A 23,318-nucleotide genomic window follows, 5' to 3' on the forward strand; every position below is an offset into this window, starting at 1 on the left:
CACAGACAGCTGTTCCTCATACATACTGCAAATGTTTCTTTTAAATTCCTAAGGACGCAAGAGTTTGATACAAAGCCAGTACCTCTAGAAATGGAGAAAACTAAACACACCCCATACTGATGCTTTTACTGTCCCAACAAACTTTCTCCCACAACTAAAATGTTAAAACTTTTACCCCACATCCCACATTGTGAGATTAGTCCAATAACTAATGCTCTGTCCAAGTAAAATACATTTTGTCATTGCTTGAAAATGTTACCTTTCACAGAAGTATAGTATTTCTGACCAGCAGGGAACATATGTCAACATTATCTATTATTACACAATGTCAGGACCAGAAAGGGAAGGTGGGTGGTGGATGTTAATAACAACTTAAGCGATTTTCTAAAAGAGGCATTTGAGAAGTACAAAGCCAGAAGTTTTAAATGTTTTGTCTGATTGTAGCTGTGTCAGCAACCTGCCCCCACCACCAGTGCAAACCTAATTCTGCCTGTGACCCAGTGCCTAGTTCTCTTTTCAATTTGAGCCAACGCATTGCTAAACTGGAAAGTTTGAAAAATACCTTAGAAAACTTCTCCACCAAAAGGAAAGAGAAGAAGGAAAAGAAAAACTTACGATCAGCCCTGGTGAAAGTGTCAAGGCTGTGATCCTAAGACAGAGATTTTTCACTTCAAATTTTTTTTAGCACTATGTTAAACTGATTTTTGTGCACCAACACCCATAATTATGTTTGTTTGTAGAGTGTCTTCAAATTAAATTTATTTTTTTTTTACTTGACAGTGGAAAGACACAGCCCCATGCGGTAGGCTATTGCAGAAAGCATCCCACTGCTCAATAGACAGCTGAGGAACTGGAAAATCAGGGCTTGTTCCGTGTCCTGACACAGATTTCTTGGGAGCCCCCAGCTGTGCCACTTTGCCCCCTGCACCCCAGTACCTGGTGCACAGCTCGTGCTGCTCCTACCTCTCCCAGGTGTTTCAGGTTGCCTGTGTCGAAGCCCTAAAACTGCAGCAGAAGGGCCTTTGAAATAGCAAAGATAAGCAGATAGCAATCTGCCAGGTTTGTTTACCACCCGCCTGCAAGATTTAACTCTGATAAGCAAACCCAAATTGCTGAAGCAGCATGCCTGGGTCCCACGAATCACCTGGAAGCGTCTTTAGGATGGGGAACACCGGCCCTTTTGGGTGCACTGTGGGATGTTCCTTGAACAACCCAGTGTGGGGGCTATTTTGGTAATTACTGGACAAACATTTTTGGCATGAAGCTTCACACAAAACCCCAGCGTAGGAAAGTTTGGGAGACTCCCACTTCCCACCAGAAAGCCTGCAAACAGAAATTAAACAGGCAAATGCTGGCTCTAAATAAATCAAAGGGAGATGAACGGCAGCGCCGTTATTCAGCCATGCTTCCAGCAATAATTCTGTTACTGGCAATGCTGAAATAAGTGTCTTCAGCATCTCTCTCCCATGGTCTGGTGCTAAATCAGAGGAGAATAAAGCTAGAGGAGGGAAGGTCTCTAGTTACAGAGACCGGTGCGCAGTCTCCTGTGCACTCCAGGGACGGCTCCTGCAGCTGGATGGCACTGTGAAGGGTGAGCACAAGGTCCCCAAGGGCTGGGGACAGGAAAATGGCATTAAACTTAAAACAACTGACACGCATAAGGCATGTTTGGTGCATGTATTTTTTAATCAGCACGTAGCTGGTGTATGAACTTGTTGGTCCCAATCTGTCACCTCTCCATGAAGAGCAGCCAACCCCTGGCTATCATTCTGGTGTGTGGATAGGGTTGCCATTAAGCCCCAGTTTCTGCATAGCCATGTAAAATAAACTAGGGGCCTCACATTCAATTTTACTATGTGGATTTGGGTACTTCCTAAGAAATATTACTTTCCCCACCACAAAAACAGTAGTGTCAAAGTTGCTGGGCCCCAAATATTTCCTCACCTTTTTTTTTTTTTTTGGCTTCATATCTGTTTACAAAACCTATGTAATTTCTTTGCAGCTTGTTCTTTCCCCAAAAGCAAATCCTTTAGGGTATTTATTCCCCTCCATATACAAATTATTCTGTTCCCCAGTAATTATCTGTTTTGCATACAGTTACACAGCTGAATCAGAAGCAGCAAGATATGAATAAATATATAAATAATGGACACACTGAGGTGTAGTTTCTCATGTTTAACATAACACAGGGGAATACATTTTTATAGCAAGCCAGTAAATGTTGTAAACTGATGTTTTCAATTCCAGTGACTTAGAATTAACTTCTAACTGTGAGATCTAAACTAGCTGCAGTCTTTTATAATCTCATGCTTTAAAGCTATAATGGCTTTTTTCATCTGCTGTTAAAGAAGAAATTATATTTTACTAGGAGATGGTAAAGGTAAACCACAGAAAAAGTATACTTCAAACTGCTTAAATATGATTATTTTTGTTCCGTATGATTTCACTCAGTGATATAAAGGAAAGAGCCCAGCTAGCTCATTGGAATGGGAATGTGCCGGCGAGTACAGAAAAGTACACGTTGTTTGCCAGTGCTTAAGGAGCTTACATAAAAAAGGAGAAATATATCAAAAACTGTAGGGAAAAAAAAAAAGAAAAAAAAAACCACCATTTTTTTTCCACAAGAAGCAGTTCAAACATCTACCAAAGGCAACACTTTGTGCTGTGCACTTTTTATACATTTTCACACACACAAAAATAACCTTCTTTGGAAGCACATCCTCTTCCAAGCCATGCCAAAGGGCTGCAACCCCCCCAAAAGACATTGCTTGGTCAAGCACAGCCCAGCATCTACCTTGTGAGGGTTTAGACTGGTCCAAAGCTGTTCCCAAGATTTCTTCAACAAGTGTTATTTTAATATTACTGACCCACAGCACTCCAGGGTCTACAACCCTGTTTTGACCCCACAATCCCACCTGGGTTTCCTGTCAGGCTGGAAGCACCCCAAAGCCTTAGGGCCAGCACCACTTTCACCACTCCGACAGGCAGAAGTAAATCCCTGGAGCTGGGCTTTGAAATGCAAACACGACGTGTGCTGGAGCTCGCAGGCCTGACGCCACATCTTCAGGAACGAGGTTAAAGCTGTGAACTCAGATCTGAACCTGGACCTTGCGTTTAGATCCAAGGGTTTGGGTTGGGCCCCATCTCTAGTAAAAAAGGATAAAAAGAGATGAAAAGATAATTGCAGAAACTTAAAAGCCAATGCTGCATTCTTCTAAAATTACAAATTAAGCTATAAGCAATTCCAAACTATGCTGTTTTTATTAAAAATGACTTAATAATCTAATCTTCCTTTCTTTTCTTTTCTTTTGGAATTTATCATATATCCTAGTAATCGCACATAGAAATTACACAACACTGCGCTGGATACTCCTGACAATATAAACACAATTGTTTATCCAGAAGCATTATAGGTTCATGCAAAAATATGGCATTTAAAGCTTGTGGTCAGATCAAGAAACCACAAGTATAATTGTTTGTTTATCCAGCCAAGCATTACTCTGTCGTGTAAGTTTATGGGGGCTTGGTCTTTATTTATTTATTTCTCAATCGTTTTAAAATTAAAGTTATGGAGTGAAAATAAATGATTAAAGGCAAACAGCTCATGCCTGCGCACGCGGAGGAACATTTTTAGTATGAAAATCATGCCTTTGCCATAGCTTGTGCTGCTCCGTTTCGTGCTTCCATAGGAGCTGGGTGATAACGGGGCCCTTTGGTGGAATTTCTACATATTTTCTCCTCAGTTCGGGGCAGCTGGTTTCTTTCCTCTCGGAGGAGAGAGCTGAAGTATATTTATCACTCCAGCAGTGACTCAAAACAAACAGGAAGTCTTCATCAGCAGACTCCTGGGCAAGGCAGATACTAAGGTACTGGCAGAAAGGAAACAGAGGCTTTCGGCCGTGGGAGTCAGACACACAGCGTACACTGCAGCTACAGCAGATAACCAGATTAGAGATCCACCAAATTATTTTTAAAGTCAAAAAATATATATATATGTATAAAAATAAAGGGCATCCCGCGCTGGTGGCAGGGTGAGGAGAGCCGCGGGAGGCTGCGCTTTGATGCCGCTCCTCGTGCCCCAGCGAGGCCTGCTTCTCAAGCGGGGGCTGCCGGCAGGGCTGGCCCTCTGGCCATGACCCGGGGGGGAGGAAGAAAGGAAAAATAACAAGGCTTACCTAATGGTTTTAACTACTGAGATGGTTATTAATATTCACTGCTGGTTTTTAGAAAGGTGTCTGAAAACAGGCTAATAAATGGCCCATTTATTATAGCGGATGACTCCTCCTGCATTGATTAGAGACATTCCGACACAGGAGCTGCTCTGCCGCTGTTGTTTCTTTAAAATTTCTTTCCCCACTAATGTTATTAAACATTAAAATACTTCAGTCCACAGTAACAACAACAGAAAATGAAGCACAAGACGCAGGCTGATAGCAACTACAGGCCTCATTCGTGCAGGCCTGCCAGAGACATCTCAATAGCAGCAGCTTTCCTCACACTGGGCAATGGTGCTGAGAGCTCTGCCATGGTGCTGAAGGACATGTTGGCTCTGACACACGAGCACCGTGGTTCGGGTCACACTCAAGGGCTTGGCCGATCCTTGCTGAAAATGGGGAGTGTTGGGAAGAGTCATTATCTGCTTCCCCTGCTCTTGTGCTGCTCCCCAGGCATCTGCTGTTTATTTCGGCCCGAGACAGGGCACGGTGATACCTTCGCTCTGACCCACTGCGGGCTTATCTCTGGGGCAGGCAGGAAATGGTAGGGCGGGCGAAGCCACGGTGTTTGCTGGTTAGAAGGAGACTTCTGCACCTTTAAATGGGCGTCTGCCTTCTGTGGCTCTTGGCCAGCCCCACAAAGCTGCAGTGCTGGGAGCCTACCACACCAGACAGCCTGCCCTGTGGAGAGAGGTGCCCTGCAGGGACATGGAAGGGCGAGTCCCACAGTTTTGTATGTCCAGGCTGGACTTGGTTTGAGCTGTCACTACCAGCACCCCGAAGCAGCAGACGTCATGCCCTTATCGCGTAGCTGCACCCTGTGACACCTAACCTCAACGTCTCACCACAGAAATCCAGCCTGCTATTATTAAGGATGGCTGGCTTGGCTGCGAACCGAAGGTGCATAGGGCTGATACAGGGAGCACCAGATACTCACATCCTCACGAACAGTTAGAGGGGCAGTGCAAACACTGACCGGCCACAGACATGACAGCTTGACATCACCATGTCACCATGGCCTGAGACATCCCAGACAGAAGAGGCATTAGCGGTGAAAGGAACATTTTAAAATACTAAGTGCTTCATACTGACTCCTGTGCAATCTCCATGGGACTGCCCTACAGAAAGCTGGCTAAGGTCTGTCAGAGAGATGACTACCAAAACTGCTGGGTCAGGACTCTTTTTTTTTTTTTTGAAACATCTGGCAAAATGCATCACCACCCTATTGACTCACAGATGTGTCAAGGCATAAAGTCAAGCTAGGTGGGTAATTCTGGTAATTCTGGAGAATTTCTCTAGGGATCAGACTGTCTGCATCCTCCTAAGGAATAGTCTGGTCTAGCCGGCATCTTGGCCAGTGCCAAGGAGGAGAAACCTGTTGAAGGTCTGCTGGTGTGCAGTGCCCATCCCTTTTGCTGGGGGACATGACACAGCAGAAGACTTCCTCCCTCCTCCCAGAAGGGTCAGCTGGAAAGTGAGTCAGAGCTAGGCCCTCAACTATAACTGTAGCCCAGTTGCACAGAAGGCAATATCCTTTCATGTTTGTGTCAAAAACTTGAAGCCTTGGTCTGGAAATGGCAACTTTGCTTACCAGATGAGTCCTTTAGCTACTCACCCGCTCAAAAGCAACTTCAGTGACACACTCCATTTTATATTTTGCCAGCTGAAGATCTGAAAGTGAGAGAGAATTAGAAGAAGCACAGCACTGGAGAGTTGATTTGCAGCCACAGGGAGCAAGTGGTGTAGCTGAGAACTGAGTAGAGATCTATAACTCATGCTCAGTGCTACATCTACCTCCTCAGACCTCAGAAATGTTTGAGCAAATCAGCCAGCTCATGGTAAATACTCACTGCTGTGCCTAAAGGTTAGCTTTGAAAGTATGCTAGAGCAGTCTTTGGGCTGCTCTGGCTAGCTTGTACTAATCTTGAATTTACCATCTGCAAGCCAAGTAAAGCTAGAGCGAAACATATTTCCACCACATGTCTTTCCATCCCTTTCTTTGCCTCTGGCACAGGCTTTACAACCAGGGCTGTGGAGAGCAGTTAGAGTGCGATGCTGGGAGGATGCTGGGAGAATGCTGAGCCAGGGGTACGACCCTCTGCACGGCACCAGAGAAACCCAGCAAGGCAGAGACCCCACTCCTGAAGCAAAAGAAAGGAACTGTCGTCTCAGTATTTGATCTTCAACCAGCTGCATTCAAAATGTTGGATAGCACAGGTCTTTTGAAGCTGCTCTCCAAGTGATAGAGGATTACTGGCTTCGGTGATGAAGTGCACAAGACAGGATTGGTTGACTGAAGGAATTTTTTTTTTTCTTTGGCATTGCTCTGTGCCATCTTTTTTGATTACATTATTTCTTCCTCTCAAATGTGTATTTTGCTTCTCCTAATCTTTGAACAACTTTGTGCTGCAACCCCAAGGTCTGCACATTAGCGTCTTGCACCCTGTCCAGGATTCAGGCTGTGGGCATTTGCCTGTGTGCCATGCTGTACCACAACCAACCCAACATGCCATCCTTCCTACAGATTTGACAACTGGCCAGAACGAGGGCTATGGCTTGGGTGTCCCCAGAGCAACACAACATGCGCACGCTCTCCCGTGGGAGGTGGCACGCGAGCAAAGCACTTGAAATTACACATGTAGCTGATTTTTATCACAATTCATTTTACAAACCAAGAGCCACATTTTGCAAGCTGTTATTCACGAGTAATATATAAATCCTAATTCTTAAGGAGGGTCAGAAACCAAATTGGAAGCATTGAGGGGAACTTATGTGGAATCAAAGAGAAGAGGATGAAAGCAGAGAAAAATGTTGTGCATTCAACTGCTTAAGTCCTGCTCAACTCCGCGATGACAAACAAACAAACAAAACCCGTGTCTCTTTTTTTCAGCTCAGTGATTACAGCAAACCCACAGTGCCAGCTTCAGACTGGCAAGGCAACTAGCACTGCTCACAAAAACAAATTCAATGGATGATTTTTTCTTTGTATCGATTGATTTAATTATAAGGGTCTTCCACATTCTCACCTATTTCCTTACCATCAGTCAAGGCATATTTCTGTTTTCCCTGCTGTTGTTTCAGACATATGAAAAAATGAGGAATGAGGGGAAAAATCATGAAGGTATACTGTACACACAGAAGAACTGTGAAATAAACTCTTTTCTTGTAAAGTCACTAGTTCAATGGCACATGCAAAAAAAAAGCAACTCAGGAAATCCACGTTGCCACAGTAATTCTGATCTGTCTCAGAGCTTCCACCCAGGAAAGGTGTCTCTGATGTTACCTAGGAGTCATCCAAACAAAATATTTCAATAAGAGGCACTTGGCACCCCCGTTCTAATTCAACTTTTCAGCTGGCAGTAAGAAATAAAATTAAAATAAAAAATTAAAAAAAAAAAAAGGATTTATTTATGATTTATTTATTAGGAAAGAGATGAACTCGCAGGGCATGTTAGTGCCTGGACCCTAACCTGGCTGCACTACTATTCTGGGCTCATCGGCACATCAAGAATACTAATTTAGACTTAGGGCATTAGGGAAAACTCTCCTGTTTTAAACACGGAAAGCTGTCATTTAGTTATTTCTTGAACAAATACACTTCAAACAATGTGAAGGAAACGGCACTTCCCATTTATACGAGTTTACCAACAACAATCACGATGAAAAAGACAAAGACTATTCCAGGTTTATAATGGCTGTCAGTATAACATGCTGTCCCATGCAGCAGGGTGTGTAGATGTTGCAAGGTCTGAGAAACTTCTTAAAGTTCTCAGAAATCTTCAGCCAGGACCTCTGCCCATCGACATTACAAATGCAGTAGGAGATCCTCTTATTCTGAAAAAGCAGTCATTAGGGCGGCTCTGCCTTAGAGATACTCTCATTAGGAATTAGTTGGACTTACAAAAGCAGGTTCCGAGCTCATTTGTAGCAGCGCAACAAAGAAATATCACTCCTTAAAAGCAACAGGTTACTCTGTTTTGGGATGGGTTTTGAAAAGAGCAGAGCCTGGGCTAGAAAGTATAATAAGCAATTGCTGCTCTGTGTCCAACCTGTGCAAATCAGGAGTAAACGTAATGATGTTAGCAGGGTCAGGCTGGTGGAGCCCATCAGCAGAGCTTGGTAGGGGTAACAACGACCACAGGGAGATAAGATAAGGCTGTTAAGGTTGGGAAAGAAGTATCAGGATTACCAGAGCATTTAGAGCAAATTGAGACTGTTCTCCCACTCTCTTCTAGGAAAAAAAAACGATCCTTTGCACTTCACCCTGAGGGGGGAAAATAATCATTAGCGTTATGTTATAAAGACAGGTAAAATAATTGTCTTTCTAAGATGCAGACGCCTAAACCAAGTAAGCATTTGTGTGCACAGCTGTAATTTTTATCCATTGTGACATAACCTACCCTTACTATTATCCTCTCCCATTAGGTCATTTCTAAAATTTAGCTCTCTGTGAACCGGGACCCTGCTCTTCTGCTGGTTCGCACAGCTCCTATTTTTGCCACTGTAAATACAAGAAACAACTTGGCTGCATGGCATGCTCTCCTTCAAAGCTGTAGGTTAAACAAAACTTTAACTGTTTCAGATAAAGACAGGCAGAAGGTGTTTTTAAAAACATCCCAAGCGAAGGAGTGCATTTCCTGCTTCCCGAATTCAACCTACGGCATCAGACATCTGTAACTCTGTTTACATTCCAGCCCTTCACAACTTAATACTGCTCGAAGCATCAATAATATAGGGCACATTTCTGACTGTTCTTTAGATATTTTTTTATCTCCATGGGACTTCCTGGTTTGGGATTTTGTAGTTTACAGTTTCTCACTAATAGTAACTAGCTGCAGCATTTGGCCTTAAGAGTTTACATATTATTTAAGTAGATATAGGCAGCCTATTTTAATTAAAGAGCCTTGTAGAGCGCTCGTCTATTTTTCCCCCTCCAACTATATCAGTTGGCTTAATAAAGATATTACCACTCCCTATAAACCCAGCTGTAATCAAGTCCTCAGATATGCTAGCATTTATTAATGTACTCTTGCAGCTTTAAAAAAATATATACTATCTTCAAGTAAATAGATGTCCATTGCTTTAACGAAAGCTGTGTGAGCTTTCTGTGGCATGCACACATTTTATTTGGTGTATGTGTGTGTGAATGCACTTTCCAACACAACTAAGCAAATTGCCTTCCTCAAACCAAGGATCATCTGCTCTTTATTTTTGTACTAGAGCATCCCATTTAACTGTACAGGGTCTGCTCTCAGCACAAGCTCCCCTTTCCAGGGGGAAGGCCAGCACAGGCTCTCCTCTCCCCCACCTGCAGAGGGCTACATTTTTACAGGCAAATTCATCATCCAGCATAATGCACCATGTCACATCTACATCTCTGGTGTCCCTCTGTCCTCTTCTCAGGTCTCTTCTTCAGATTTCTAATGTGCTCTTGCTGCATGCACTCTCTGACCACCATCTATATAACTTTCCGCTACATGCCTCTAAAAATTGCATTACCCATTGCATTATCACAGTTTGGATTACCCAGACTGCTGCTGCTCTCGTTGTTTCTTTGAAATCTACATTCAAAGCCAAGGCGAGACACCAAGACTGCAGTTTGCTTATCGCACAGGGCTTCTTTCCTCTATAACATATCAAATTAGTACCTGAACATCACCTACCAAATCGACCGTGCATATTCACAACTCTTCCAACATTTGCGAATAGCATTACTACAAAGGAAAGCTGGAGACAGCTTGATTAAGCAACTTGCCCAAGGTCATACAGGAAGTTGTAGAAGAGTTGAAAACAAAAGCCAGATCTTAGCTCCTGTCCAACCCTCTCTGGAATGAAAAGGCCAAACTGCTCTGTGGAAATATTAGCCGAGTCATAGATCTCATTGTATAAATTTCATAATGAATTCACGACTTAGCAAAGAAAATACGCAGCGCTCCCAGCGCTGCTTTCCAAGGAAAAGCTGCAACGGCGCTGCGGCAGCTGGGAAGCGTTCCCTGGGCTGGGAGCAGCGCTGGCCACGGCTGGAGTCACTCGAGAGCTGGTATGAGATTGTTTGGGATGGCAAAAGGAGCATCCCGAGTGCAACAAAGGCAGTATTTGTGTCTGCCCTCCTCCCTGTCTGCGTGGCTCTCGGTGATAGCCACGGGAATAAACAATGGTCCTGGCCCCTTGGCTGCAGACAGTTTGCTGCAGAGGCCCAATTAAGTTGTTGAAAGCCTAAACACGGGCACAGGAATCTGCTAATGTGGTTGGGCATGCACAATAAGGCCTCGATCTGGCTCTGCTCATGCGCACAGAGCACCACCTTGCCGGGAGAAGAGCCCCCCGTTACCACCAAGGCTCTTCCCACCGAGAAGTCCTGCTTGGCCGCAGGCCGTGCACGTTCCCACTTGTGGTGGGGAGGACTTCTGGATTTGCATGGGCATGGAGTTGAGGTGAGTTGGGTGGTCTTGGGCTCACTGCCACCACGCAAGTACACACAGTGGCACATCAACTCCGTCATTGCTATTAAATCCCATTGTTGGCCTCATATCGAGTGGGAGCAAGGACTGCGGGGGCTCTGAGGAGTGACCCTCCACCAGGGGTCTGCCCGCACCCTCCACAAAGATGCTGGGGATGAGCTGGAGATGCCTGCAAGGTTATCTTCCATGGGAGCCACATAAAAGCATGCTCATGTGCATATCTACACGTATTCGCCTGTACACAAGCAAACAGTTACTAAAGAGAGATTCCCCCTGCCCAAACCTCGGCCAGGTTCAAGCCTCCCTAACATAAACACTTCCAGCAGCAAACGCAGCCTCAATAGCAATGCCAAGAGCAGATAGAGGCTCCCACATTGTCTCGGTACACAGGATGCCGGCTTGACATCATTTAGCGAAGACAATGCTCGCCCTCTTTCTTTTGGAATCGCGTAAAAAACTTGGCTGAGTATGAAACGACTTCAAAGACACGTTTCTGTGCCAGCCAGGATGCATCAAAGTTGGGAAAGCAACGACCCAATTCACCTGATCGGGGTAGCTGATAGAGGAGCGCGGGGAAGCTGCTTTTATCGCTGTACCTTCCCGGCGCTTCCTTCCTGCCCCGATGCTATTTCAGCCCTGCGCCCACCTCCGCGAGACCTGCCGGCCCCCTCCGGCAGGACGCGGGAGGAAAAAGCAAAGGGAAGCCCTAAATAAAGGAGGCCCGCGAGTTTCTGTGCAGTTACCGGGCAGTCACATCCTTCTGCTTTCCCCTGAAAAATCAAGCATCACCTTATCGTTTCCTCACCAAGATTAACTCCTGCTTCCTGAGGAGTATTTCTGAGGTAGAAAGCAGAGGTGGCAAATAAAAAAAATTAAAAAAAAAAAAAAAAATAGGGGAGGAGGGGGGCTGAGAAGCCCAATCTGTCAAGCTCCGTTTTAGAAGAAAGGAAAACTGAAAAGTGAACGTATTTAACATGAGCTATTTCCTGCACTCAGGAGGGAAGAAAGCATGCTCCTAACTGTGTGCATGAGGAGATCTGCACTCGTGTTATCTCTGACCTGCAGCTTAGCCCTTGTGTCTCAGCTGCCAAAAAGCTCCCATTCAACGTTATGCTGAGTTCATCAATGCTCCACGTGTCAGGATCCTAACAGGAAAAAGCAGGACAGACAGTCACTCTATTCAACTGCCTGGGGACCCCATGACAACTAAAATCCCCTTGCAGACCGTCCATATCAACCTACGGCAGGTCAGAGCGCGTAACCCCTCCAGAACCGCAAGCCCGGGCCCACACCCTTTCCCCTTGTCAACATTGTCACTTTAAACAGAACATCTCGCCTTATCGCCCAACCTGGAGTAAGGATGACAATTAAGATGGATTGCAAAGCCTGCCTGCGCTTTACAATTAACAATAACTTGGCAGCGGGTCCCACGCAACTGTTGGGTGGTATGGCAAGAACTTTATCCCTGCTTAGTATTGCATTAGCATATTTAGTAGGCTGCAAGACATAATTCCTCAGATATGAACATATTTTGTCTTTTCAAAAAATCTGCAATTAAGCCATAACGTGCAGGCAGTGTGCAGCCGGCAGGAAACTTTGCAAACCCGCTGTTATTAGGGGGACTGTGCAAAAATGGCCCCTTTTGACCTTATGTCAATTATCTATTTAATAAGGAACCTATTCAATTAAAAAAAAAAAATGTCTTAGCATGGTCTTTGCTGGGAAGCAACAATATTCCAGAAACTATAGCTGATACTCACTCGGCATCCACTCTGTTAACAGCACTGCGCTTAAACAGGTTGGGGGTTATTCAAAAGCAGGGCTGGGGCATTTTGTTGTTGTTGTTGTTGTTTTAATTTTTGGCTAGAAAAGCAGAATGCCTCCCTTCTGCCAGTCATTTTAAAACTTTATGTTTCAATGACTGTCAGCGTGGAAGAAATAAACCCCATCAAGCAGCATCTTCCTCTGTATGTCGCATCTCCTTTTTTCTCTCAGACTGTCATGTTTACAGGTAAATTAACAGCCCTCCTAAATTAATTAAACGCGTTGGAGGAGCAGCTATTTAGCACGGCCTGACTTTATCGATTTCCTAACGCAGCACAAAACCCCCCTCAGCCCTCCGAAGCTTTTTAAGGATGTTTACGGTGTACATTCGTCTACAAAACCTGATCAGGTAGGGGGGGCAGGCAAAGATCTTCCTCCGATAACCCGGGCATTGTCCCCCGTGACATCTGTGCCGCCGGTGGACAGGATATCCTGCCAAATGGGAGAAGACAACTGCGTGACCCACCTTGGGCGAGAGGCACCGCGCGCTGATTTGAGCACAGCGGGAGCGGGCGCTGCAGCTCCTCGCAGCCCCAGCACGCACAAAGAGCAGCCCCCGCCCCGGCAAGAGCAGGGGGAGGTGAAAAGAAAGGGGAAGACACACACACACACACACACAAAAAAAAAAAAATGCAGTTTAGGTGAGTAGCTCGTATTCGATAAGGAAAAGCAGATGAGAGCAACAAATGCAATTCAGCACACAAAGTCTTTCTTCATAAGACCAGCGGAGGAGCGGATTAAACCACCTGGCAATCTTGGCAAGAAAAAAAGAAAATCTCAGGCAGTGACAAAACAAAACAGGTGTAACAGGTATAAAACTTTTGCTCTCCAGTAATGCCCCTCTCTTCCCTGGAATGCTTTGACAGGTGCAGAAGTTCAAGTTACAGCGTGGAAGTGGCAAATAAATACACAGCATTAGTGTCTGACGTGCTCGCCGAGCAACCGGGGATGTTAATAACTGGCAAGGTACACTAATCTCTGATTGCAACATTTGGTTTACCTTAATCTGGAGGGACAGCTGTATTAAAGAGGGAATTATACTAATCAGTTCAAGGCCCTTGCATATAAAACTTCCCATTAGGCTTAAAGTACAACAGCTTACGCTCATTCTCTAGGAGCCTTACATCTGGTTCTGAATAAGGCTGGCTCTCATTTGCAAGGTACAAACCGAAAACAAGGGAGGGGGGAGCTGACAGTTGCTGGAGGATGGTTGATAGAAGAACAAGCTACTAATTCTTTGAAATTTTTTACAGCACGAAACTCGCTGTAAGGCATCTTAACGCTAAAAAAACAGGCATGTGTTATCAACCCTAGGCCATTTTTTCCTGTTACCGGAGGTGACCAACATAAAATAAAATTGATGATGTCAGTCAAAAACAGCTAAGCACAAAGCTTGGCTTTGTTATCTTAAGTCAGAAGGTATGATAGGCCATGCCATATGGCTCTAATCCTCCTATATCTTCCATCACCTAACAGGCAACCTTCATGTAGCATGACCTTATTTGGCTGGTCTCAGGTTAGGGCTGCCCAAAGGGGATTTTTCTGTTTCTGCTATATCCAAAGGTTTATGTTGATTTTTTTTTTTTTTGAGCCCTGCAAACTATAAATCCGACTGATTACTCTGCACTCTTTTGCTTGACTGAGCCTTTACAATCAGACATCCCCGTTAACAATAAGCTCCTAATGAATCAAACATCTATGGCATTAGTTTCACCTAGCTGCCTCTTTCCCATGCACTGCAGCTCTTTGTCAGACCTGGCTTGATGAGAAAAGCTAGTGACACTTGGTGCACCTATTGATAAACAATTCAGTAATGAGGGGCATAACAAAAATTACCTAAAACAACCTGATTAAAAATGACAGGCAAAGGGTACTACAGAGCTCTGCAGTTAAGGTAACTCTCGTATGTCGGGAGGGATGGAAAAAATAACGAGGTGCAACACACTTTTCTTTAAAATTACAACTTTGCACTCACATTTTGGATTTTTTTTCCCTTTTTTTTTGTCGGGGGAGGGAGGCTTTTTAACTAGGAATTTAATCAGCGTTAAATGGAAAACGTTCCATCATACTCTATAAGAGATTCATCTTTTTTCAGAAAATTTGAAACTCAATAAGCTTTTTCTCTCCTTTTTGATGAATGACATTAATAGTAAAAAATGCTTTGCTATCTGTAATTCAACTTTCTATCTATAGTAAATTCCTATATTATAACCCAGTACTTTACTTCCTTTGTTTAAATATTGGTTTTGTTGCTTAAAAGCACATGTGGGCTGTAAACAAAGGATAAATAAGCTGTGAAAATAAAAGCAGGCTCCAAGGAATAAATAAGAACAAAATGGAAAAGACTGCACCGTGCTCCTCTGCGATGAACACAGGGATCTCTTTGTGAGCAGGAAAAAATGTGTTAAAAGGGCACATACTGCAACTCTGAGGCAAACTTTGAAATGGAAGTGTGGAAGCATAAGAGCATTTGATTCAAAATCAGCAATGTGTGGGTTTGCATTTGTGTAGCAGCATGTTGGGAGGGTTTCAATCAGTGCACAGATGCACTTGAAAATCAAATATGGACATGGGGAATGTTTTTGGATATAGCAAATGAGGACTGATGACATGTTTACACTTTGCACATGGATCCAGTACAAAACCATACCCTGCAAAGAAACAATAACCACCATTTGCTGCTTTTCAGGGCTGTAACAAAATGGTGGCAAAGGAAGGGAATACGAGTGTGCGGCTGTCCCCACCTGGGAGGGACGGCACCGTCTCGCTGCTCAGGGGCTCGTTCTGCTCATGGCTCGCTTGGGGAAGGGACTTTGTAACAAATACTGCAAAAAAAAAAAAAAGACGTGGTTTGCAAAACAGCAGAGCAAGAGGAGAAGGAGAGGAAAAGCAAATTTCAATCATCATTAATGTCTTTCTTTGTTGTCAAAATATTTTCTTTACAGAAGAATTAAAATTATAGTTGGAATGCCACTGGAATGGAAGAGGGAATAAATGAAAGCAAATGCACTTTCATAATCTCCCATGGAAAAGCTGCAATTTTGACATTATTTCAGTATCTGGCTCTCTATATCCTTAAAGGAGAAATTCCTGGCTTATAAATAATGTATCCCGAGCTATGCTGAGTTGCTAATGAAAGTTTATCGAGATGGCAAAACTTTTTTAGAAGGCAATAGTAGTTGCAAGCAATTGCATCTGACCAGACTATAATGTATCCCTCTGGAAGGCAGCTCCAATTCACAGTATGAAGTAATCTTTTGTGAATGTTTTCCAAACTGTGATGCATACTTTACATTTTAAAGGAAGAGGCAAAAGTTAGCTATCTGTGAAGAAAGGGGAAAAACATCTGTTCCACACTTTCTGCTAATCAGACCTTAAGGAAACGCACAAGAATTAATATTCCACGTTTTAAACTTTTATGATTAGTCCATTTCAAAGTTTTAAAAGGGTGTCGTTACAGTTCAAATAGTACTTCAGACATTTGACTTCTGCCACTGATTATTAATAATAATCATCCCATTTTCCCTTACACTTTTCAGCATGAATTCAGAATGTCAAAGCTCATTTTCTCATCAGCCTCAGACGCAGTTAAAGCACCGCAAACTTGAGTTCTCCTCTCAGGCACGTTGGTTTTACAACGGCACAGGGTTAGTGCCCAGCTTACGCTGGTGTAAGTGGATCCAGATCCTTCTGAATACACTGACACAGGCTCTGGACACTTGGATTTTTGCTGTCAGTACCCGAATTCCTGGGTTTCTTGGCCCTGTCTCTGGCACGTGTCCAGCCAGAAGTCCGTGTGATTCCTGGGCCAGGTTGGCATCTTGGATAGTAACAAAAGCCTACAGGGAATTATCTAAACACAGTCAAACCGTGGACTTCATGAGATACTTCTGTGTGTATTTAGCAAGTAAGATGCTCAAAACTGATAATTTTCTCTTTGCATGTTGCTACAGAAAGGTTTGATTTGCCTTTGCACTGGTGCCACTTTGCACTGTGCCACCCCAGCTGAGGCCCTGAAATAATACCAGAGGGCTTGGAGTTCCGCAGCAGGTCCCTGCTCCATGCAGGGCAATGCCACTCACTGGAGCAAGGTACTCCATGCATACCACTGCATAAATAACTGAGAAATATGGTTCAGGCAATACTTTAAAAAAAAAAACTGTTTTCTGCTTTATTTCCCAATGCATGCTCTAAGCTGTTAATTGCATATGCAACAAAGCCAAAGTTCTGGTCAAAGGCAATCATTGTTTCTCTGCAGTTGTGCTGAAGGTCATGCTTGCTGTAGAAGTGCGAGTGCGTTACATCGGTACGTGCCTCTCCTGCACACCGGCACCAGCCTGGGGAAAACAGAGCCACAGAGATCACCTCCTTACTGGCAGGTGGGTGGGAAAGCAGCCCCACAGCTTGAAAAGTTACCCCTTAGTTTACCTTCGACAGAAGCCTGTGATCACAGCTATGATAATGGCTGCACATTTCTTCAGCCCCGTTCTCCAAACTTCTCTCTTCTGAACGCATCCTCCTTCGGCTAAGGATTCAGCACACAGGCAAAGCAAACGCCACCAAGCAATGCTTCCTTGCACTGTGGGGCATTGATAATCAAAGCTCAAGGAGGGATACCTGGCTGGTGCCTTGCTGCATAGTTCACTTCTACCCTGTGCCATGTTTTCTTGTCCACTGTTTGCATGTCCAACAGCAAAAGGAAGAACATGTTTAGCATCCAAGCATGTATGTTGCATAATAAAGGTTATAAGAAATTATTCTTATGGAATGCCATCTGGCTCATAAAATCCTGGTACCTCTATTTAGGAAAGCCAAATGGAATTCTGACTTGTTTCTGTGATTTTCCTTTCAAGTAGAGTAAAGCATTTCCATTTATTTCTCAGATAACACAAAGTGTCATTTCCTTTTGAGAGCCAACAATAAATACAGTTGTGCTTTGGAAGCCTGTTTATTTACCATCTTTTCTTTTACTCAGGAGAGGAACAGAGAGTCCAGTTACTATAAGGTCGTTGTGATTTCCAGATGATAGAGATCAGCATTGTTCCACTGATGTCACCTATGTGAGGCTGAGCAGAAGGTAACAAGGGCTACTCTTCCACTCGTACCCAGAGCCAGCATCAACATCGTGGAGTGAAGTTTGAAGTGGTGGGTACCAAAGGTGCCTCATGTATGACACAAGGATTTTGCACTCCTAAGTCATGATAGGATGACATAGATTGTGATAACACATAACAACATGTAGAATAGCACTTCCACATTCACTGCATGGCTTTTGAAGCACACTGTAGCTGTCATCTCATCCTTCAGCCCACTGCTTGCTCCATACCTGAGAAAACATCCTGTATTAAAGAGAGGCAGGTAAACCTTCGGGCTGGGGAGGCATTAAATGCTCAATTGTATGTCTCGGTGGCACTGGGCACAACCGAGGTGCCTCACCACTTTGCCAGGACTAAGTGTTTCGTCTCTATTGTCCTTCACCCAAGAGCCACCTTAGCACTGCAGTTTAATATTCATGTCATCACCATTGCTAACTGTTAAAATCTGGATGATATAAATAATGAATTAATATGTATGTGCAGATCTCTATTTTACCCAATATTTCTTACGCTTTTTTTATTGGAGTCTCAGCATTCTGAAGGCAAATAGAAATGATTCTTCCCCTTTCAGCTTGCCTTTGCTGTCACTGCGGCGAATTAGCAGCTCCACTTCAGCCACTGCGGTTATCACAGAAGAAAGGGGACTTTTCTTGGGCACACCAAAATGGAGCACTGCCACCAGCCAACGTACACAAACTCACCAGCAGCCCCTCGACAGGTGTGAGCATGGTCTGGTTTTATCTACATCCCTAACCAAGGGATAGTGACTTTACTGGTTGGGGCTGTCCTTATACCTGCAGAGCCTCCAAAGCCTTCACTGGCCTATGACATACAGGACATGGCACAGGACAGCGAGGTTAGGAGACTAGCTGAAATTAGAGCCAACTTAATGAACTTACTGTATAGGCACTCATAAGAAAACAAAATCTCCAAAAGTTCACGATTCAGCTTTAGCAGGTGTTTGCCTTTGAAAAGCAAAGCTTGGGTCTACACGCTCGCTGGGTAGAAACAAGCTCAGCTCCGTTTGCCTCGACAGAGCCAATGCCATTTACATTGGCAGTAAATCTGGCCCTAGCTCTGCGTTTTGGGAGGGAATCTTGAAAAACAACCTGCACCAAGCTGTTCCTTTTTTCCTGTTTTTGAAAACTTCATTGGAATACAAGTTTTTAACCCAAATTCCACAGTCAGCCTCAGTCTGAAATAAAAAGGAGAAAAGATCAGCAAAGGTTCAATTCTCAGGCTTAGTTTAAAAATTATTTGAGGTCAATGAAACCCAAAATAGGCCACCAATATTAATTACACCCAGGGTAAGATTTTTCAAAACTATTTTTGAGCTGGAAGATGCAGAAGAATGCCTGATAAGTTTTAAAATCACTTATGATGTGAGAGACCTAGAGCAATGCGACTCTTCAGAGCCATCATACAACCAGAGATGCGTGCAAAGGGTATTCTTACTACCTCTGATAGTTACCAGATAAAAACACCTTTTGCGGAGCGTATCTTCAGCTCCACCATTAATGGTGGAGCTATATGTATTTTTTATTACTTGAAGATCTGGTCTGGTTAAGTTAAAAAGCCAATTAATAAAGATGAATTTAGGTAACTGTAAACCATATGCTCAGTATGTTTTCTGTCCCCAATGAGAACGGGTGACTTTTACAATGAGGCTGCCTAGAATAACACTTGCTCAAGCACCCAGTTTTGAGAAGTGCCACAATTTTGAAAGATTTCAATGAGAACTGGCCATTAACAAGTTAGGTGCCTTTCCTCAAAGTAACATCTTATTTAGATCAGGAGATCATTTTCCCCTCCTGCTCTTAAAAAACATTTTGCTATTCATTCGGTGTGCCCTATTAGCAGAAAATAGAGAAAGTTCTGATGCATCATAGCATGCATCTGAAATTCTAATTCTAATTAACAAGAAGTCATCTGTAGTTGTCCGACATCATATTATTAATTCACAAAGCAATAAAGGGATATATTTCAGACTGAACGAGAAGATAGGTACTGAACAGGGTCATACTATTTCACTACACATAATTTGCCATGATCTTTAACTATTTCAGACCTATACAGGTGAACTTATACAATGCACTATTATAATTTCTTACATATAAAAAGCAGTTGTACCAATATGGTTTATTTTCATGAATTTAAAACCTGATTTAGTACTAAATCTGTATAACCCAGGGTTGCATAAGGAAATATATTTTTACTGTATGTAGACTTCTGTACTCTGTATTTTTGACCAAGAAAGGCAATTATAGGGACACTGTAATATGCTTTCTGGCATTATGATCAATATGTACATTAACTTATTTTAAAATTATATTCAGTAATGGGAACAGTAGATTTGATAATTCATAGAAAGGAAAAAAAAAAAGCTTATTGCAGTTAACTTCTAATCAAGTTTACATTCCAAAAGTCTTCTGCTAGACTTTGACCTACACCCCAGAGGTATTTCTTAAAATGGATACCCATTGAGTAAAACTTTCTTTCTCATTTAAAAAAAAAAAAAAAAAAAAAAAAAGTTAATTCAAAAGTGTAAGGAAACCTTAAATCATCCATCCATCCGTCCATCCACCCATTACCTTTCCAGCAAGAGAATGTGCAGTTACTAGAATTTTATACAATTAGTGCTCTGAGAGTCCTTTAAATGCAAACCTGTAAGAGGAAAGTAAAAACAAATCAAAGTTAATCATGACTGGCTGGAACAAAATGCTTAAATCAATATGACGACGGCTCATCTGCTCGTCATTTAGCCATTACCTGGGAGACGAGGACCTCCTGCTATGCCTGATTTTTTTTTTCTTTTTGATACAGATTTACCACCGCCTCGGTTCTGCAGACACATACAAAGCCAAAGTCATTCCAGACTCCCCCTGTCATTATACTGTTTACTCTTCATATCTTATTTATTCCTGTTTGTTCTTTACATTGGATACAGAGACAAGCACATACAAACATTGGGATGTTCAAGAAGCTTAGTTAGAAGGGAGGGCAAAAGCCACCATCCTGCATTTACAGCATCTTGGAGAAAATGACAGCACAACATAACAATGCTCCTAATGGAGAAAACCTATGTATGGAAAGATTTTCTTTAAATTAAAACGAGGGGGAATGCTGCACAACATTAATCAGCTTAGAAGTAGTTTGAAGTATTTCTTCACCATGTACAGAAGCCAGGTTAAAACATGTTTCTAGTACAAATTTAGAAATGGAAACCTCATTGTCTGGTGTTTAATGCACCAAAAAAAAAAAAAAAAAAAAAAAAAAAAAAGATATAAAGCACAAAACTATGGAGAAGGCATTCTGGTGGTCCCATAGACCTGATCCTTACCCTTCTCGCAGGAGCAGAAATCCCAAATCTGTTCACGTTGCTGGTGTTTCACCAGGGTCTGCCACTGGGAGCGGAATCAAACCCATTGTGTGCACCATGCACACCTTACTTTTACTGAAAGCCACAAAACTTCCCCAGAAATGTAGCCTGTGGGTTCTGAAGGCAACACACTTCTGGACAGCAAAGACTACCTGGTCATAATCGTGACAGAGTAAAGCTTTTCCTGCTGGTTCCCAAACTGGAATACATGGTCATGTCTTCTTTTTGGGAGATGGCTGCTAAATGGGAGCCAATGCCACCTCTGGAAGAAAAGACTATTACACAATCTCAAAATGAATACACCTATTTGCATATATGAGCACTGAAGCATTATATGCAACCAATATCTCTTCTTTATACCATTAGGAATATAACATCCTACAACTCAGGCCAACCAGAATAATGGGGGGCAGAAGGTGCTGATGTTTTGGGTTATTTGTATAAGTTCATATAATTCTACAGTCAAAGCAGCTCTAAGTTGATCAGAGCCGTCTAATAAGAAACCGGACTGATCACAAACACTTTTATTTAATAAACAACAGTCTTAACTGCGCTCCTCTCAGACCTGTGTGTGTACAGGCTTTCTTGGATCCTGATGGCACCACGGTTACTGAAAGGCAAACTCCGAACTGAGCAGCTACCGTCCCCTCCTTCTCGCTTTTCTTTTCCCAGCAGGTTAAACGTGGAAAATGCTAAAAATCCATGGGGAGGGGGTACGAAATCAAGCGTAAATAGGTATGGAAAACCTATGAGAAAACTGTTATGGAAGGTGCCTGAATGGCAAAGTGCAAAGGGTGACAAGAAGAAAATTGTGATGGCACACAAAAGGCAAGAGAATAAGAAAGATGTGATACAATAGATAGCCGGCGTTCGCCTATCAACTGCCTGGGAGCTCCTGTTCCTCCCTCCTCCCCCTCAATACGTGCATTTTTTTTGTTATGATAAAGGACATTCATGATCAGTAACAATGTTATAATGATAGTAAATGCAGGATTTAAGGTATATAAAACCTCCAGCCAGCATTAGAAAGCCACCGAGGGGGAGTTACCTTGCACTAGGTTCTATTTAGTGATGGTTCCACTCTTTCACTCCCTGACTGCAAATCAGCATTTTTAGTGGACAATAGGCTCAGCAGTGGCCTTATGATTGCCTCTTTTCAAATGGAAATGGCTATCCTAACTCCTCTGCCAGGTTTTTCTTACTAGAGCACAAATTGCAGTTTACAAGGCTCTGAGGGGAAAAAAAAAATCTTAGCTGAATATCTTTTTTTTATTCGACAAACTGACATGTAAATTACCCTTTAAGTGCTCCACTCTAGGGCTCTGATCATCTCCTAATTGTCACAGTCAATTGTAGCCAACAGTCTCTTCAATCCCAAGCGCTTTGACAACAAGCATAAGGATCAAAGCAGAATCAGCTCCCTTCAATATCCCTCTGTTTAGGATGCTACAAAAAGCCTGAAAAAGAAAGGTGTAAGGGCATTGCTGGAGAAGGGACTGAGAGTAGGAAGTACTACAGCAGTCATTTTCTTCTTCACTAATATTATATATCCCTATATGCTTTGTTATCCCGTGTTCGGCACGAATACATAAACATCACGGAGAATAAATGTGGTATAAGATGACTGATGTTTTACTACTGAGAAATAAATGCATCGTACATTTGTGCTGTCTCCTGCATGCCTGTCCCCCCCATACACTCAGCTCTCCCCTCTGCTCTGGGAAGGAATACAACAGCAATCATTTCCTAAGCAACTTTCGGGTTTTTTTTTCCCAAAGTGGTCCCACATTGTCTTCCAGGACAGCTGGGGTGCCAAGCACCGTACCCGATGGAAACCCATGGCGAGTTGCATTCACGGAGCCGGGGCGAGGGAGAGGAGCAGCGGGCTGTTTGTGCAGCTCTGCCTTTGCTTTCTGAAGTGCCTGTAACCCAAGGTCAGGCAGAGGCTAGAGCAAAGCCCGCTCGTTCGGTTGGAATCCAACCCTCGCAACAGCCAGTTTCAGTCACATCCAAAACGGCTGGGAAGAAAGACAAGAATAAAAACAGCAGTCCTCAAAATCTGCCCAGGGAAAATGATTTGCTGCAATTCTGAAAGAAGATTCACCTCTTATTGTATTCCCAGCCACTTTAGATCAGCACAACACTGCGCTGCTTAACTTTCTGTGCTGGCTGGCTGCGTTTGATGATACGAGCTTCCTCGCTCTGCAACACGCTTTCATACCCTCAGCGCCTCGCAGACGCCTCAAAGTAAGCCTTGTTGAAGTTGTTTTTCTAGGGAATAGGAGTAAGGCGGAGCTATTCTGAGTCATATTTTTACTTCTAAACTTGTACGTATTCACTGACG

General features: G+C 43.2%; 2 long non-coding RNA genes across 3 annotated transcripts; both read right to left on the reverse strand.

Moving 5' to 3' along the window:
- Positions 1–2,100: 2,100 nt before the first annotated feature.
- LOC310901258 lies at positions 2,101–13,427 on the reverse strand. Its single transcript, XR_014585694.1, has 4 exons — positions 12,966–13,427; positions 8,404–8,478; positions 5,830–5,885; positions 2,101–3,146 (listed from the first exon to the last, which is right to left on the reverse strand). It is a non-coding gene; the product is annotated as an uncharacterized lncRNA (long non-coding RNA).
- Positions 13,428–14,402: 975 nt separating this feature from the next.
- On the reverse strand, positions 14,403–20,867 carry LOC310901255. Of its 2 annotated transcripts, XR_014585690.1 has the most exons (4): positions 20,365–20,867; positions 20,150–20,259; positions 16,928–18,790; positions 14,403–16,836 (listed from the first exon to the last, which is right to left on the reverse strand). It is a non-coding gene; the product is annotated as an uncharacterized lncRNA (long non-coding RNA). The 2 variants fall into 2 exon arrangements; XR_014585691.1 differs by lacking the exon at positions 14,403–16,836 and having other exon boundaries at positions 17,310–18,790; positions 20,187–20,259.
- Between the last annotated feature and the right edge of the window lie 2,451 nt (positions 20,868–23,318).

Source organism: Anser anser (assembly GCF_964211835.1).
Source record: "Anser anser genome assembly, chromosome: 6".
Taxonomy (NCBI): domain Eukaryota; kingdom Metazoa; phylum Chordata; class Aves; order Anseriformes; family Anatidae; genus Anser; species Anser anser.